Source organism: Entelurus aequoreus, linkage group LG20 (assembly GCF_033978785.1).
Source record: "Entelurus aequoreus isolate RoL-2023_Sb linkage group LG20, RoL_Eaeq_v1.1, whole genome shotgun sequence".
NCBI classification, from domain to species: Eukaryota; Metazoa; Chordata; class Actinopteri; order Syngnathiformes; family Syngnathidae; genus Entelurus; species Entelurus aequoreus.
This window is the reverse complement of record NC_084750.1, coordinates 4,607,420-4,622,191: the sequence shown is the minus strand read 5'-3', so window position 1 is coordinate 4,622,191 and position 14,772 is coordinate 4,607,420. Positions and strand designations below refer to the sequence as shown.

Sequence of the window (14,772 nt, the reverse complement as noted above, 5' to 3'; positions counted from 1 at the left end):
GGAGTGGTGGGTTTAGCGTGGGTGTGACGGAAAGCTGTTTTCCCAATCTTTCCTGTGATGCCGTCAAGTGTGTGTGAGGGCGACAAAGGCATGGTGCTGCTGTATGTCTGTTTGTTTCAGGGCTGTCTAAAGATTTTTCAATGCAACATGGAAGGATGTCTTCTCCCGAATACGCACAGAAGGTCTGTGGTGTCGTATGGTGTGTGGTATCTGATATACTTTGTCCTATGGTGTGTGGTATCTGATATACTTTGTCGTATGGTGTGTGGTATCTGATATACTTTGTCCTATGGTGTGTGGTATCTGATATACTTTGTCGTATGGTGTGTGGTATCTGATATACTTTGTCGTATGGTATGTGGTATCTGATATACTTTGTCGTATGGTATGTGGTATCTGATATACTTTGTCGTATGGTGTGTGTTATCTGATATACTTTCTCGTATGGTTTGTGGTATCTGATGTACTTTGTCGTATGGTGTGTGGTGTCTGGTATACTTTGTCGTATGCTGTGTGATGTCTGATATACTTTGTCGTATGGTGTGTGGTATCTGATATACTTTGTCCTATGGTGTGTGGTATCTGATATACTTTGTCGTATGGTGTGTCGTATCTGACATACTTTGTCGTATGGTTTGTGGTATCTGATATACTTTGTCGTATGGTGTGTGGTATCTGATATCTGATATACTTTCTCGTATGGTTTGTGGTATCTGATATACTTTGTCATATGCTGTGTGGTATCTGATATACTTTCTCGTATGGTTTGTGGTATCTGATATACTTTTTTGTATGGTGTGTGGTATCTGATATACTTTGTCGTATGGTGTGTGGTATCTGATATAATTTGTCGTATGGTTTGTGGTATCTGATGTACTTTGTCGTATGGTGTGTGGTATCTGATATACTTTTTTGTATGCTGTGTGGTGTCTGCTATACTTTGTCGTATGGTGTGTGGTGTCTGCTATACTTTGTCGTTTGGTGTGTGGTGTCCGATATACTTTGTCGTATGGTGTGTGGTATCAGAGATACTTTGTCGTATGGTGTGTAGTGTCTGATATACTTTGTCGTATGGTGTCCGATATAGTTTGTCGTATGGTGTGTGGTGTCTGATATACTTTGTCGTATGGTGTCCGATATAGTTTGTCGTATGGTGTGTGGTATCTGATATACTTTGTCGTATGGTGTGTGGTATCTGATATACTTTGTCGTATGGTGTGTGGTGTTCGCTATACTTTGTCGTATGGTGTGTGGTGTTCGATATACTTTGTCGTGTGGTGTGTGGTATCTGATATACTTTGTCGCATGGTGTGTGGTGTCTGATATACTTTGTCGTGTGGTGTGTTATGGATACTATTCTCATTTAGTCTGAGTATTTAGTCTGAAACTGGAAGCACAGATTTTACGTGAATCGGTGAGCGGTAGGACCGGCGGGATTCGTTTGTGCCAAAAAGGTACCAGATTTGGTACCCATCCCTGTTTTTAATACACTTAATCTTTTAGTAGATCAGGCCCAAAGATGATTATTATTCTTCATGTTATCATCCAGAACATGTTTGCCATCATTCTGTGTTGTCTCGGATACCCTGATGCAGCGGCAAACCCGGACTGCGGAAGTCTCATTCCTCCATGAGAAATATTCCTCTTCTTCTGGCCTTTTCTTCCCAGTCCGCCCATGTTCTAGTGTCTCTTTATTCTGGAGGTGCACCAAAAAGAAACAACTAAGGGCGCATGCTGAGAAAATATCATTTTGCCAGCGGCTGTGGGTATTCTGCTCGCACACTGGCGGGTGTCTTTTCTGCCACAGCAAACACACACTAACTACCTGTGTGTGTGTGTGTGTGTGTGTGTGTGTGTGTGTGTGTGTGTGTGTGTGTGTGTGTGTGTGTGTGTGTGTGTGTGTGTGTGTGTGTGTGTGTGTGTGTGTGTGTGTGTGTGTGTGTGTGTGTGTGTGTGCACTGTAGGTGGGTGGAAGGCTGTCAGTAATAATATCCAGATGCCAGGTCCAGGGATTATTGCTCCTCTTTGGCACTACTATCAACAGAGGAGAGCTGTCTTTCTGTCCCACACCATGCAGTTATGTTACTTGTCAACACTTTGGCTGCAGAGGACTGCAGTTAAACGCCCGCTGAGAAGGCATAACAGCTGGCTGACGAGGATCAGAAAAGATCAAAAAACAAAACATACTCCAACTGGCGATTGGCGTTGTGTTGGCATCCCTCAGGTGTCACTGAGAAGAGTCCGCCTCTCGCTTGTTTACAAGTCTGCTTCCTCACCCGCTTGGACACAAACACTAAGTATTCTCTTATTCCAAAATGGAATACATTCATTTTTATCCTCCAAATTCTACACACAATGACAATGTAAAACATGTTTTTTAGTTAATTAATTTATTAAAAAAATTAAATGACATGGACAAGCGGTAGAAAATGGATGGATGGATGTACATAAGTATTCAGAGGTTTTGCTCAATACTTAGTTGATGCACCGTTGGCAGTAATTACAGCCTCAAGTCTTTTTGAATAAGATGCCACAAGCTTGGCACACCTACGTATCTTTGGGCACTTTCTCTCATTCCTCTTTGTAGCATCTCTCAAGCACCATCAGGTTGGAGGAAGCCTTGCTTTTTATCCAGGATTTCTCTGTACATTTTTGCATTCATCTTTCCCTCTATCCTGACTAGTCTCCCAGTTCCTGCCAGAGAATGTAGTTTTTCATGGTCTGAGAGTCTTTCAGGTGCATGTTCGCAACCTTTTTACCATGAAATGGCTTCCGTCTGGCCACTCTACCATACAGGCCTGTAAGGCTCTCCTCTCTCCACAGAGGAATGCTGTAGCTCTGACAGAGTGACCATGGTCTTGGTCACCTCCCTGCCTAGATTAAGATGAATGCAGCAATCTACAGAGACATCTTGGATGAAAAGCAACACTTTGTCCAATCTGATGGAGCTTGAGAGGTGCTGCAAAGAGGAATGAGAGAAAGGGCCCAAAGATAGGTGTGCCAAGCTTGTGACATCATGTTTAAAAATACTTGAGGCTGGAATTGCATCAACTAAGTATTGAGCAAAGGCTCTCAATACTTATGTACTTGTAATTCTTTAGTTTGTGGGGTATTGTGTGTAGAATTTTGAGGACACAAGTGAATGTATTCCATTTTGGAATAAGGCTGTAAGACAGGGGTGTCCAAACTTTTTCCACTGAGGGCCGCACACTGAAAAATCAAAGCAAGCGGGGGCCATTTTGATATTTTTTTATTTTAAAAACCAATACAATATATGTATAAAAAATATACATTAAGGCCTCCACTCAGGCTTGATCCCGGGGACCCCAAAGGGTTTTGGTCCAAAAAATATTTAAAATGTGTCATTATTCAGTATTATTATCTCTAGATCAACATTAGGTCTATCTGTCAATATAAAGTTTTTAAAGATTTAAGTCGTATGCTGTTTTTGTCAAAGAAAACCCTGTTTTTTTTCTGAAAAAAAAACAAAATATGCAGTATTTTCACCCAATAAAATTTTTAAGAGGAATATTTCAGATTATATAATAATTGGAGCCTTAAAAAGGTCAATAACTCATAACACCATTGATTTTAATTCATTATTATTTTTTGAGCAATGACACTTAAAAACAAATCACACAAAAATTATTGGGGAACCAAAAGGGTCCTACTCATTAAAGTGTTAAAAAATAAATTATACATTTTTTTTACTGTTTACTTTTAACACAATAATCTCAAGATCAACTTCAGATCTATCCGTCAATTATACGTTGTATTGTTGTTTATGTTTTTTGTTTGTTCGTTTTAGGCCCTTCTTTAAAAAAAAAAAAAAAAAAAAGCTCAATTTTTTATATGGCGCAAACAAAATATGCAACATTTTCCCAAAAAAATATCTCAAAGTGCAATATTTAATGTGACGTAATTGGAGCCTTCGATTGGTCAATAATTCATAACATTGATTTTGATTCATTATTATTTTTTAAAGAAAGAAACAGCCTGCATGGCAGCTTTGTGTTATTAGTGTAAACATTGCAAAATTTTTTGTTACATTTTACCTGTTTGGTCTTTCATACCACTTTTTATGTTTTTAATTTTTTTTTAAAATGGGCCGGGGGCCATTAAAAAATGACCTGCGGGCCGCAAATGGCCCCTGGGCCGCACTTTGGACATCCCTGCTGTAAGATAACAAAATGTGGAATAAGTGAAGCTCTGCGAATACTTTGCAGATAAGCACAGTTTACATCCAGTTTTGAAGGCACTTTGATCCCTCCAGAGTTAAAAGTTATTTTGTAATGATGTGGCATATAATGGTAATATGTTTCTCGTTATTCAACTGGCCAGTTCAGCTCCAAACTTCAGAGACAAACATTTTTCCAGCAAATTCCTACAAAACTGTAGAAGAACTTGAACCATGTCAACACATTGACATTTGGACAACACTGGGCTCCAAACCTGTCATTGACATACCTGAGGTGTTCCTCAATGCACCCCTTTAAGTCCTCTCCTTTTTGTCACTTTATGTGATGTATGCAAGTAAGATGTTGTTGCAGTGTGTTTACTTCACATGCAGTCAGTAGTCATGTGTGGTTTTCCTCAAGGAACCCCTTTAAGTTCTCTTGTTGTCACCTTATGTGATTTATGTAAGTAAGGTGTTGTTGTAGTGTGTTTACTTCACACATGTTATGTGTGGTGTTTCTCAAGGCTCCCTTTAAGTCCTAAGTCTATTTATTTTTATTTTTCAGTAGCAAATTATTCAAGTCGGTGAAAATCCAATATAAATAAGGACTTTATCAGGCAAATTGATGCATTTTAAATATTTTCTGTTACAGGATTAAACATAAACAATGTTAATAAATTTATTCTTTGTTTTAAGTTGATCTTTATTCCTTTTTTTCCCTCCTTTTCTTTTTTAATGTTAAGGATGCAATGTTATGCAGAGGAATATAACAATTTTATTGACAAATGGTAATAGTTGCGGTGGAGAGTTGGGCGATTGAAAATGTTTTTTTTCCCTGCTTTTTTGAGAAGCACCGCTGTAAGAGAAGGTATAACATGTTATACTTGGTCTGTGACTCATTACCTTTCTCTATGATTTAAAAGTAGCATATTTTTAATCATAAATCATATTTATTTGACATTGAAATTTGGTCATTTCCCAACCAACAACAACAACAAAACAGATACAACGTTGAAACAACATGCTTTTTGACGACGTTTAATCAATGTCAGGTTGTGACGTTGATTTGACATTGAAATTTGGTCATTTCTAAACCAATATTCTATGACACAATTACAACTATGAAACAACATATTTTTTGACAACATTTAATCAATCTTGGGTTCTGACGTTGATTTGACATTAAAATGTGGTCATTTCCCAACCAATATTGTACAACACAAATACAACCTTAAACTACATGCTTTTTGATGACGTTTATTCAATGTTGGGTTCTGACGTTGATCTGACATTGAAATTTGGTAATTTCCCAACCAATATTCTACAACACAATTACAACTATAAAACAACATATTTTTTGACAACGTTTAATCAGTCTTGGGTTCTGACATTGATTTGACATTGAAATGTGGTCATTACCCAACAAATATCCTACAACACAAATACAACCTTAAACTACATGCTTTTTGATGACGTTAATTCAATGTCGGGTCCTGATGTTGATCTGACATTGAAATTTGGTCATTTTCCAACCAATATTCTACAACACAAATACAACGTAGAAACAACATGCTTTTTGACTACGTTTATTCAATGTCAGGTTGTGACGTTGATTTGACCATTGGATTTTGGTCATTTCCCAACCTACACGTTGTCTCAATTTACAAATACAACTATTTTGCAAGGTTGTTTCAACGTCACATTTAAAGGACATGTATGTATAATCAATGTTGTATCAAAGTCTTGTGCCTGCTGGGAAGGCATCAACTGGAAGCTTTGGTAGCCAGTCTCGTGGTTTGACCTTGTGAAAGCTCCACACCAGTGGTGCGTTCCATGTGATTGAAACTATATTCCCATAACAGGCTCTCTGAGGAGACGACATGAATATGAAATGACTCCCTTTGCTCTCCAACTTCATCCCAGGTTGCGTACATGGACCGGGACCAGCAGGAATCCCGCCATGGCAGTTGATGGTTGAGAGAAGTTGGAGTTTGATTTGAGACTGCGGAGAAACAAGGAAGACCTCACCCGCATGCCCCCCACCCCCAACCCTTCTCTCAAGGTAATCATTTTCCCGCCAACATGGCGCTGCTAATCAACCATCATAATCTTCCTGTCATGGACAAGCCCTGGCTCTTGTCTGGACTGGTGCTCCAGTACCACCTTGATTAGCACCCTACTCAATTATACTTATATGCCGATCATGTATCACTTACACTTATATACCGATCATGTATCACTTATACTAATATGCCGATCATGTATCACTTACACTTATATGCCGATCATGTATCACTTACACTTATATACCGATCATGTATCACTTATACTAATATGCCGATCATGTATCACTTATACTAATATGCCGATCATGTATCACTTACACTTATATGCCGATCATGTATCACTTACACTTATATACCGATCATGTATCACTTATACTAATATGCCGATCATGTATCACTTATACTAATATGCCGATAATGTATCACTTACTTATATGCCGATCATGTATCACTTACACTTATATGGCGATCATGTATCACTTACACTTATATGGCGATCATGTATCACTTACACTTATATGCCGATCATGTATCACTTACACTTATATGCCGATAATGTATCACTTACACTTATATGCCGATCATGTATCACTTACACTTATATGCCGATCATGTATCACTTACACTTATATGTCGATCATGTATCACTTACACTTATATGCCGATCATGTATCACTAATATGCCGATCATGTATCACTAATATGCCGATCATGTATCACTAATATGCCGATCATGTATCGCTTACACTTATATGCCGATCATGTATCACTAATATGCCGATCATGTATCACTTACACTTATTTGCCGATCATGTATCACTTACACTTATGTGTCGATCATGTATCACTTACACTTATATGCGATCACGTATCACTTACACTTGTATGCCGATCATGTATCACTTACACTTATATGCCGATCATGTATCACTTACACTTATATGCCGATCATGTATCACTTACACTTATATGGCGATCATGTATCACTTACACTTATATGCCGATAATGTATCACTTACACTTATATGCCGATCATGTATCACTTACACTTATATTTCGATCATGTATCACTTACACTTATATGCCGATCATGTATCACTAATATGCCGATCATGTATCACTAATATGCCGATCATGTATCACTAATATGCCGATCATGTATCACTAATATGCCGATCATGTATCACTTACACTTATATGCCGATCATGTATCACTAATATGCCGATCATGTATCACTTACACTTATTTGCCGATCATGTATCACTTACGATCATGTATCACTTACACTTATATGCGATCACGTATCCCTTACACTTATATGCCGATCATGTATCACTTACACTTATATGCCGATCATGTATCACTTACACTTATATGCCGATCATGTATCACTTACACTTATATGCCGATCATATATCACTTACACTAATATGCCGATCATGTATCACTTACACTTATATGCCGATCATGTATCACTTACACTTATATGCCAATCATGTATCACTTACACTAATATGCCGATCATGTATCACTTACACTAATATGCCGATCATGTATATCTAATTTGCCGATCATGTATCACTAATATGCCGATCATGTATCACTAATATGCCGATCATGTATCACTAATATGCTGATCATGTATCACTTACACTTATTTTCTGGTCATGTATCACTAATATGCTGATCATGTATCACTAATATGCCGATCATGTATCACTAATATGCTGATCATGTATCACTTACACTTATTTTCCGGTCATGTATTACTCACACGTATGTGTCGATCATGTATCACTTACACTTATATGCGATCACGTATCACTTACACTTATATGCCGATCATGTATCACTTACACTTATATGCCGATCATGTATCACTTACACTTATATGCCGATCATGTATCACTTACACTTATATGCCGATCATGTATCACTTACACTAATATGCCGATCATGTATCACTTACACTTATATGCCGATCATGTATCACTTACACTTATATGCCGATCATGTATCACTTACACTAATATGCCGATTATGTATCACTTACACTAATATGCCGATCATGTATATCTAATTTGCCGATCATGTATCACTAATATGCCGATCATGTATCACTAATATGCCGATCATGTATCACTAATATGCTGATCATGTATCACTTACACTTATTTTCCGGTCATGTATCACTAATATGCCGATCATGTATCACTAATATGCCGATCATAGATCACTAATATGCCGATCATGTATCACTAATATGCTGATCATGTATCACTTACACTTATTTTCCGGTCATGTATTATTCACACGTATGTCGATCATGTATCACTTACACTTATATGCCGATCATGTTGATACATGATCGGCATATTAGTGATACATGATCGGCATATTAGTGATACATGATCGGCAAATTAGATATACATGATTGGCATATTAGTGTAAGTGATACATGATCGGCATATTAGTGTAAGTGATACATGATCGCATATAAGTGTAAGTGATACATGATCGGCATATAAGTGTCACTTATACTAATATGCAGATCACATATCACTAATATGCCGATCATGTATCACTTACACTTATATGACGGTTATTTATCACTTACACTTATATGCTGATCATGTATCACTTACACTCATATGCCGATCATGTATCACTAATATGCCGATCATGTATCGCTAATATGCCGATTATGTATCACTTACACTTGTATGCCGATCATGATCAAGTCCTTTTCCTCACCTCAATGTTTGTTAACCTTTCTGAGGTATAAATTCTCAGCCTACTTTTTCATCTGCCAGCAGGAAATATTCATTATTAAGACTTTTGAAAACATTCCAGCAGCGTTTCAGGCTCAGCTTTGTTTGAATCTGCGATGGCAGCAGTGTTCTTTTGTGCTTGGTTAATCACACATAAGTCAAAGTCATTCTGCATCACCAATGTGGCCAGACTCAAATCTTGGCAGCTTTTTGACATTAATTAATACAACTGTGAATATGATAATTGTAATATTATCATATTCGGGTCTTGGGATTCAATCAGAGGTGACAAAATGCGGACCTTTGTGTACTTGTTTTGACTTTTGACACTCAAGTACAATAGGCAGTGATTCTCAAAGTGTGGTACGACAAAGAATCACATGATGAAAGTACAGTGTTTTATTTTCCTATATTCAAACAAGGTGTTACTGTTCAAACTAAGTGTCATGTTAATATGAAATATACTTGTTAAATAAAACCTCTGCCTTGTTTTTAATGACTCTATAGGCCTACTAGGCTACTGCACTGGAATGTTGCTCATTATGGTGCTACTTGGAGAGCAATTTTCTCAGGTGCGACTAGGTGACTTTTTATAAAGTAATATTCGAAAAGGATTCTTTCACTTCTACCAAAGTCACTTAAAGGCCTACTGAAATGAATTTTTTTTATTTAAACGGGGATAGCAGATCCATTCTGTGTCATACTTGATCATTTTGCGATATTGCCATATTTTTGCTGAAAGGATTTAGTATAGAACAACGACGATAAAGTTCGCAACTTTTGGTCTCTGATAAAAAAAAAAAAGCCTTGTGTGACGTAGTCAGTTGTTCACCTCCTCATATTTTCCTATTGTTTTCAACGCAGCTAGAGCGATTCGGACCGAGAAAGCGACGATTACCCCATTAATTTGAGCGAGGATGAAAGATTCGTGGATGAAGAACGTTAGAGTGACGGACTAGAATGCAGTGAAAGACATATCTTTTTTCGCTCTGACCGTAACTTAGGTACAAGCTGGCTCATTGGATTCCACACTCTCTCCTTTTTCTATTGTGGATCACGGATTTGTATTTTAAACCACCTCGGATACTATATCCTCTTGAAAATGAGTCGAGAACGCGAAAAGGACATTCACGGTGACTTTTATCTCCACGACAATACATCGGCGAAGCTCTTTAGCTACTGAGCTAACGTGATAGCATCTGGCTAAAATGCAGATAGAAACAAAATAAATAAATCCCTGACTGGAAGGATGGACAGAAGATCAACAATACTATTAAACCATGGACATGTAACTACACGGTTAATAATTCTCAGCCTGGCAAAGCTTAACAATGCTGTTGCTAACGACGCTGAAGCTAACTTAGCAACTTAGCAACCGGACCTCACAGAGCTATGATAAAAACATTAGCGCTCCACCTACGCCAGCCAACCCTCATCTGCTCATCAACACCCGTGCTCACCTGCGTTCCAGCGATCGACGGCGCGACGAAGGACTTCACCCGATCACAGATGCGGTTGGCGGCTAGCATCGGCTAGCGCGTCTGCTATCCAAGTAAGTCCTCCTTGTTGTGTTGCTACAGCCAGCCGCTAATACACCGATCCCACCTACAACTTTCTCTTTCCAATCTCCATTGTTCATTAAACAAATTGCAAAAGATTCACCAACACAGATGTCCAGAATACTGTGGAATTATGAACTGAAAACAGAGCTTTTTGTATTGGCCTCAATGGAGGAGCCATACCTCTGTTCTACTGGCTACGTCACGCGCATACGTCATATCCAAAGGAGTTTTCAACCGGAAGTTTAGCGGGAAATTTAAAATTGCACTTTATAAGTTAACCCGGTCGTATTGGCATGTGTTGCAATGTTAAGATTTCATCATTGATATATAAACTATCGGACTGCGTGGTCGGTAGTAGTGGCTTTCAGTAGGCCTTTAAGTATTGCCTACTTCATACAAGACCTGCGACACCCTACTTTTTCATGAAAATGTTGTAGATCTAGTTTTTCCTCTCATTGCAAGGCATAGAACAACAACATTTCAATTGGAAACAGGGATATGTGATGTTCACAGGTTACTTATTAGCGGTAATTACAAGATCCATTTGTCATATTCATTATGCAGCCGTGAAGCGGGCCTTCAATAAATGCGTGGTCCAGCTCTCTCCCAAGGGGGCCCTCAGTGGGTTGTTTGTTTTTTCTTCACCAGGGCATTTGTGTTGCTATGGCGACGCGGGAGATGAAGTAGTATTCATCAGAACACTGACACTGAGCGCAACTTTACAATTGGACATCAATCTTGTTCTTCAATCCTTTTATGCTAAAAGTCACATGGTGGCTGCCAACTCTACCTTGGCTGCCTGCACAGAGCTTCTTGTGCATCTTTTGATGACTGTCACATGATATAACATCTTTGTATGCATCTTTGATTACATCATAGCACCTACAGTGAGCTTTTTATGCATCTTTTGACGACTGTCAGATGATAAGACATAATTTTATGCATCTGTTGATGACTGTCACATGATATAACATCTTTGTATGCATCTTTGATTACATCATAGCACCTACAGTGAGCTTTTTATGCATCTTTTGACGACTGTCAGATGATAAGACATAATTTTATGCATCTGTTGATGACTGTCACATGATGTGACATCTTTATGCATCTTTTGATGACATCACAGCACCTACGCTGAGCTTTTTATGCATCCTTTGATGACATCATAGCACCTACAGTGATCCTTTTATGCATCTTTTGATGACTGTCACATGGTATGACATCTTTTTATGCATCTTTTGGTGACATCATAGCACCTACAGTGAACTTTTTTAAGCATCTTTGAGGACATCATAGCACCTACAGTGAACTTTATGCATCTTTTGGAGACATACTATGATGTCATCAAAAGAAGCATTAAAAGTTTACTGTTGGTGCTATGATGATCATAGCACCAACAGTAAACTTTTTATGCATCTTTTGATGACATCATAGCACCAACAGTAAACTTTTTATGCATCTTTTGATGACATCATAGCACCTACAGTGAGCTTTTAATGCATCTTTTGATGACTGTCACATATGACATCTTTCTATGCATCTGTTGATGACATCATCGCACCTACAGTGAGCTTTTTATGCATATTTTGATGACTGTCACATGATAAGACATAATTTTATGCATCTGTTCATGACTGTCACATGATGTGACATCTTTATGCATCTTTTGATGACATCACAGCACCTACGCTGAGCTTTTTATGCATCCTTTGATGACATCATAGCACCTACAGTGATCCTTTTATGCATCTTTTGATGACTGTCACATGGTATGACATCTTTTTATGCATCTTTTGGTGACATCATAGCACCTACAGTGAACTTTATGCATCTTTTGGAGACATACTATGATGTCATCAAAAGAAGCATTAAAAGTTTACTGTTGGTGCTATGATGATCATAGCACCAACAGTAAACTTTTTATGCATCTTTTGATGACATCATAGCACCAACAGTAAACTTTTTATGCATCTTTTGATGACATGATAGCACCTACAGTGAGCTTTTTACGCATATTTTGATGACATAGCACCTACAGTGAGCTTTTAATGCATCTTTTGATGACTGTCACATATGACATCTTTCTATGCATCTTTTGATGACATCATCGCACCTACAGTGAGCTTTTTAAGCATATTTTGATGACTGTCACATGATAAGACATAATTGTATGCATCTGTTGATGACTGTCACATGATATGACATCTTTATGCATCTTTTGATGACATCATAGCACCGACAGTGATCTTTTTATGCATCTTTTGATGACTGTCACATGATATGACATCTTTTCATGCATCTTTTGATGACATCATAGCACCCACAGTGAACTTTTTATGCATCTTTTGATGACATCACAGCACCAACAGTAAACTTTTTATGCATCTTTTGATGACATGATAGCACCTGCAGTGAGCTTTTTACGCATATTTTGATGACATCATAGCACCTACAGTGAGCTTTTAATGCATCTTTTGATGACTGTCACATATGACATCTTTCTATGCATCTTTTGATGACATCATCGCACCTACAGTGAGCTTTTTAAGCATATTTTGATGACTGTTACATGATAAGACATAATTTTATGCATCTGTTGATGACTGTCACATGATATGACATCTTTATGCATCTTTTGATGACATCATAGCACCGACAGTGATCTTTTTATGCAACTTTTGATGACTGTCACATGATATGACATCTTTTCATGCATCTTTTGATGACATCATAGCACCCACAGTGAACTTTTTATGCATCTTTTGATGACATAGCACCAACTGTGAACTTTTTAATGCATCTTTTGATGACATCATAGCACCAACAGTGAACTTTTTATGCATCTTTTGATGACCTCATAGCACCTACAGTGATCTTCTTGTGCATTTTTTGATGACTGTCACCGGATATGACATCATGGCAACATAAACCTTGACATGACTGACATGGAGTGCAGGATGATGGAGGAGTCGAGGTTTGCCACAAACTTTGCACTAGTTGACTGTTGAGTTGGGGTATCAATTTGATCAGTCCCTAATGAAGATCAAATATTTAACAAATATGTGTATGTATTGAACACTAAAAGTGTTTCTGGCAGGTCCACCAATGTAAAGGTGACATTGCAGCCTCCCGTGATAACGACATGTATTGGCAAATATGATTTGGTGTGTAAATGATAATAAAACCATTAGATTTGTCTGCTGACATACGTGGGAACATATTGCCTCATTTTATCCAAACTCTTACATTAGAGCTGGCTCAGTGCAGAGACTGAAGTAAACGTGTCTGGGCCCTAAAAAATGATTAATCTGTAAATAGTTGGTTACTTTCCATTATAGGAAAGGCAGGATGGTGGTCAAACCATATCAATGAAACATTCCAATGATGAATGCAAAATGGTGATGGTATTTGTAAGACATTCCTAAAGATCAAATGAAGACACAAAGCATCGTTTTTAGCAAGGAGTCATGCAAAGCTAGTGATTCTGTTCCAGGAAGACAAAAGCCATTGTCTAGAGACTGATATAGATTTGTGTGAAATACAAGGAACATTTAACATCATTTGGAAGTTGTATTGAAGATGGGTCAAAGGATGCCTTATAGAACACACTGTCACTTTAAGGAATGACCCATACTGTGTGGTTTGGTTGTGACGCGCCAGGAAGCGCTTATTTCGCCTCACAAGTGACAGTTGCTGTTTGTCACCATGGTCCAGCAAAATGGAGCCACGAAAAAGGTATTATTTTGATTTGATGTGCTCTTTTCCTGACCGAACTGTGCTTTTCATATTCCTTTTTCTTGCAGCTCTTCGTTGGAATGAATATACTCTATTATTATTTGTATTTGCAGGAAAATGTAGTCACTTTTTCAATCCAGCATATTTGAAACAGCAACACAATACAGCTAGTGAGTGTGCCCTACACTCACCGACGCGTTACTATTGACGGCAAGTCTGAATAGTGTTTTTCACCTTTTTTTTTTATCAGAGTGCTACTTTCTCTGGCCCCTCTGCTTTATTTTTAAGCGATGTTGATGAGTGACACCATTACCTTGGTGCCAAGAAGCTGCTCATTTCCTATTTGCCTGATTGATTTAAACAAAGGGCTGCAGCGTGCACGCGAGGCGGGAGCACACTCTGCGCCCGTCCCGCTGGCAGGCAGTGATAGGTTCCTTGGAACTGTTGATTTATGCACATA

The 14,772-nt window shown here is 38.2% G+C and overlaps 1 long non-coding RNA gene across 1 annotated transcript in view; it reads left to right on the top strand.

The window, feature by feature from the left end:
* LOC133635858 (uncharacterized) overlaps window positions 1-14,772 on the top strand; it is a 310,718-nt gene that overhangs the window by 41,391 nt on the left and 254,555 nt on the right. The window contains exon 2 of the long non-coding RNA XR_009822132.1: window positions 6,101-6,239. This is a non-coding gene — a long non-coding RNA (uncharacterized LOC133635858). The remainder of the gene's footprint in view (window positions 1-6,100; window positions 6,240-14,772) is intronic.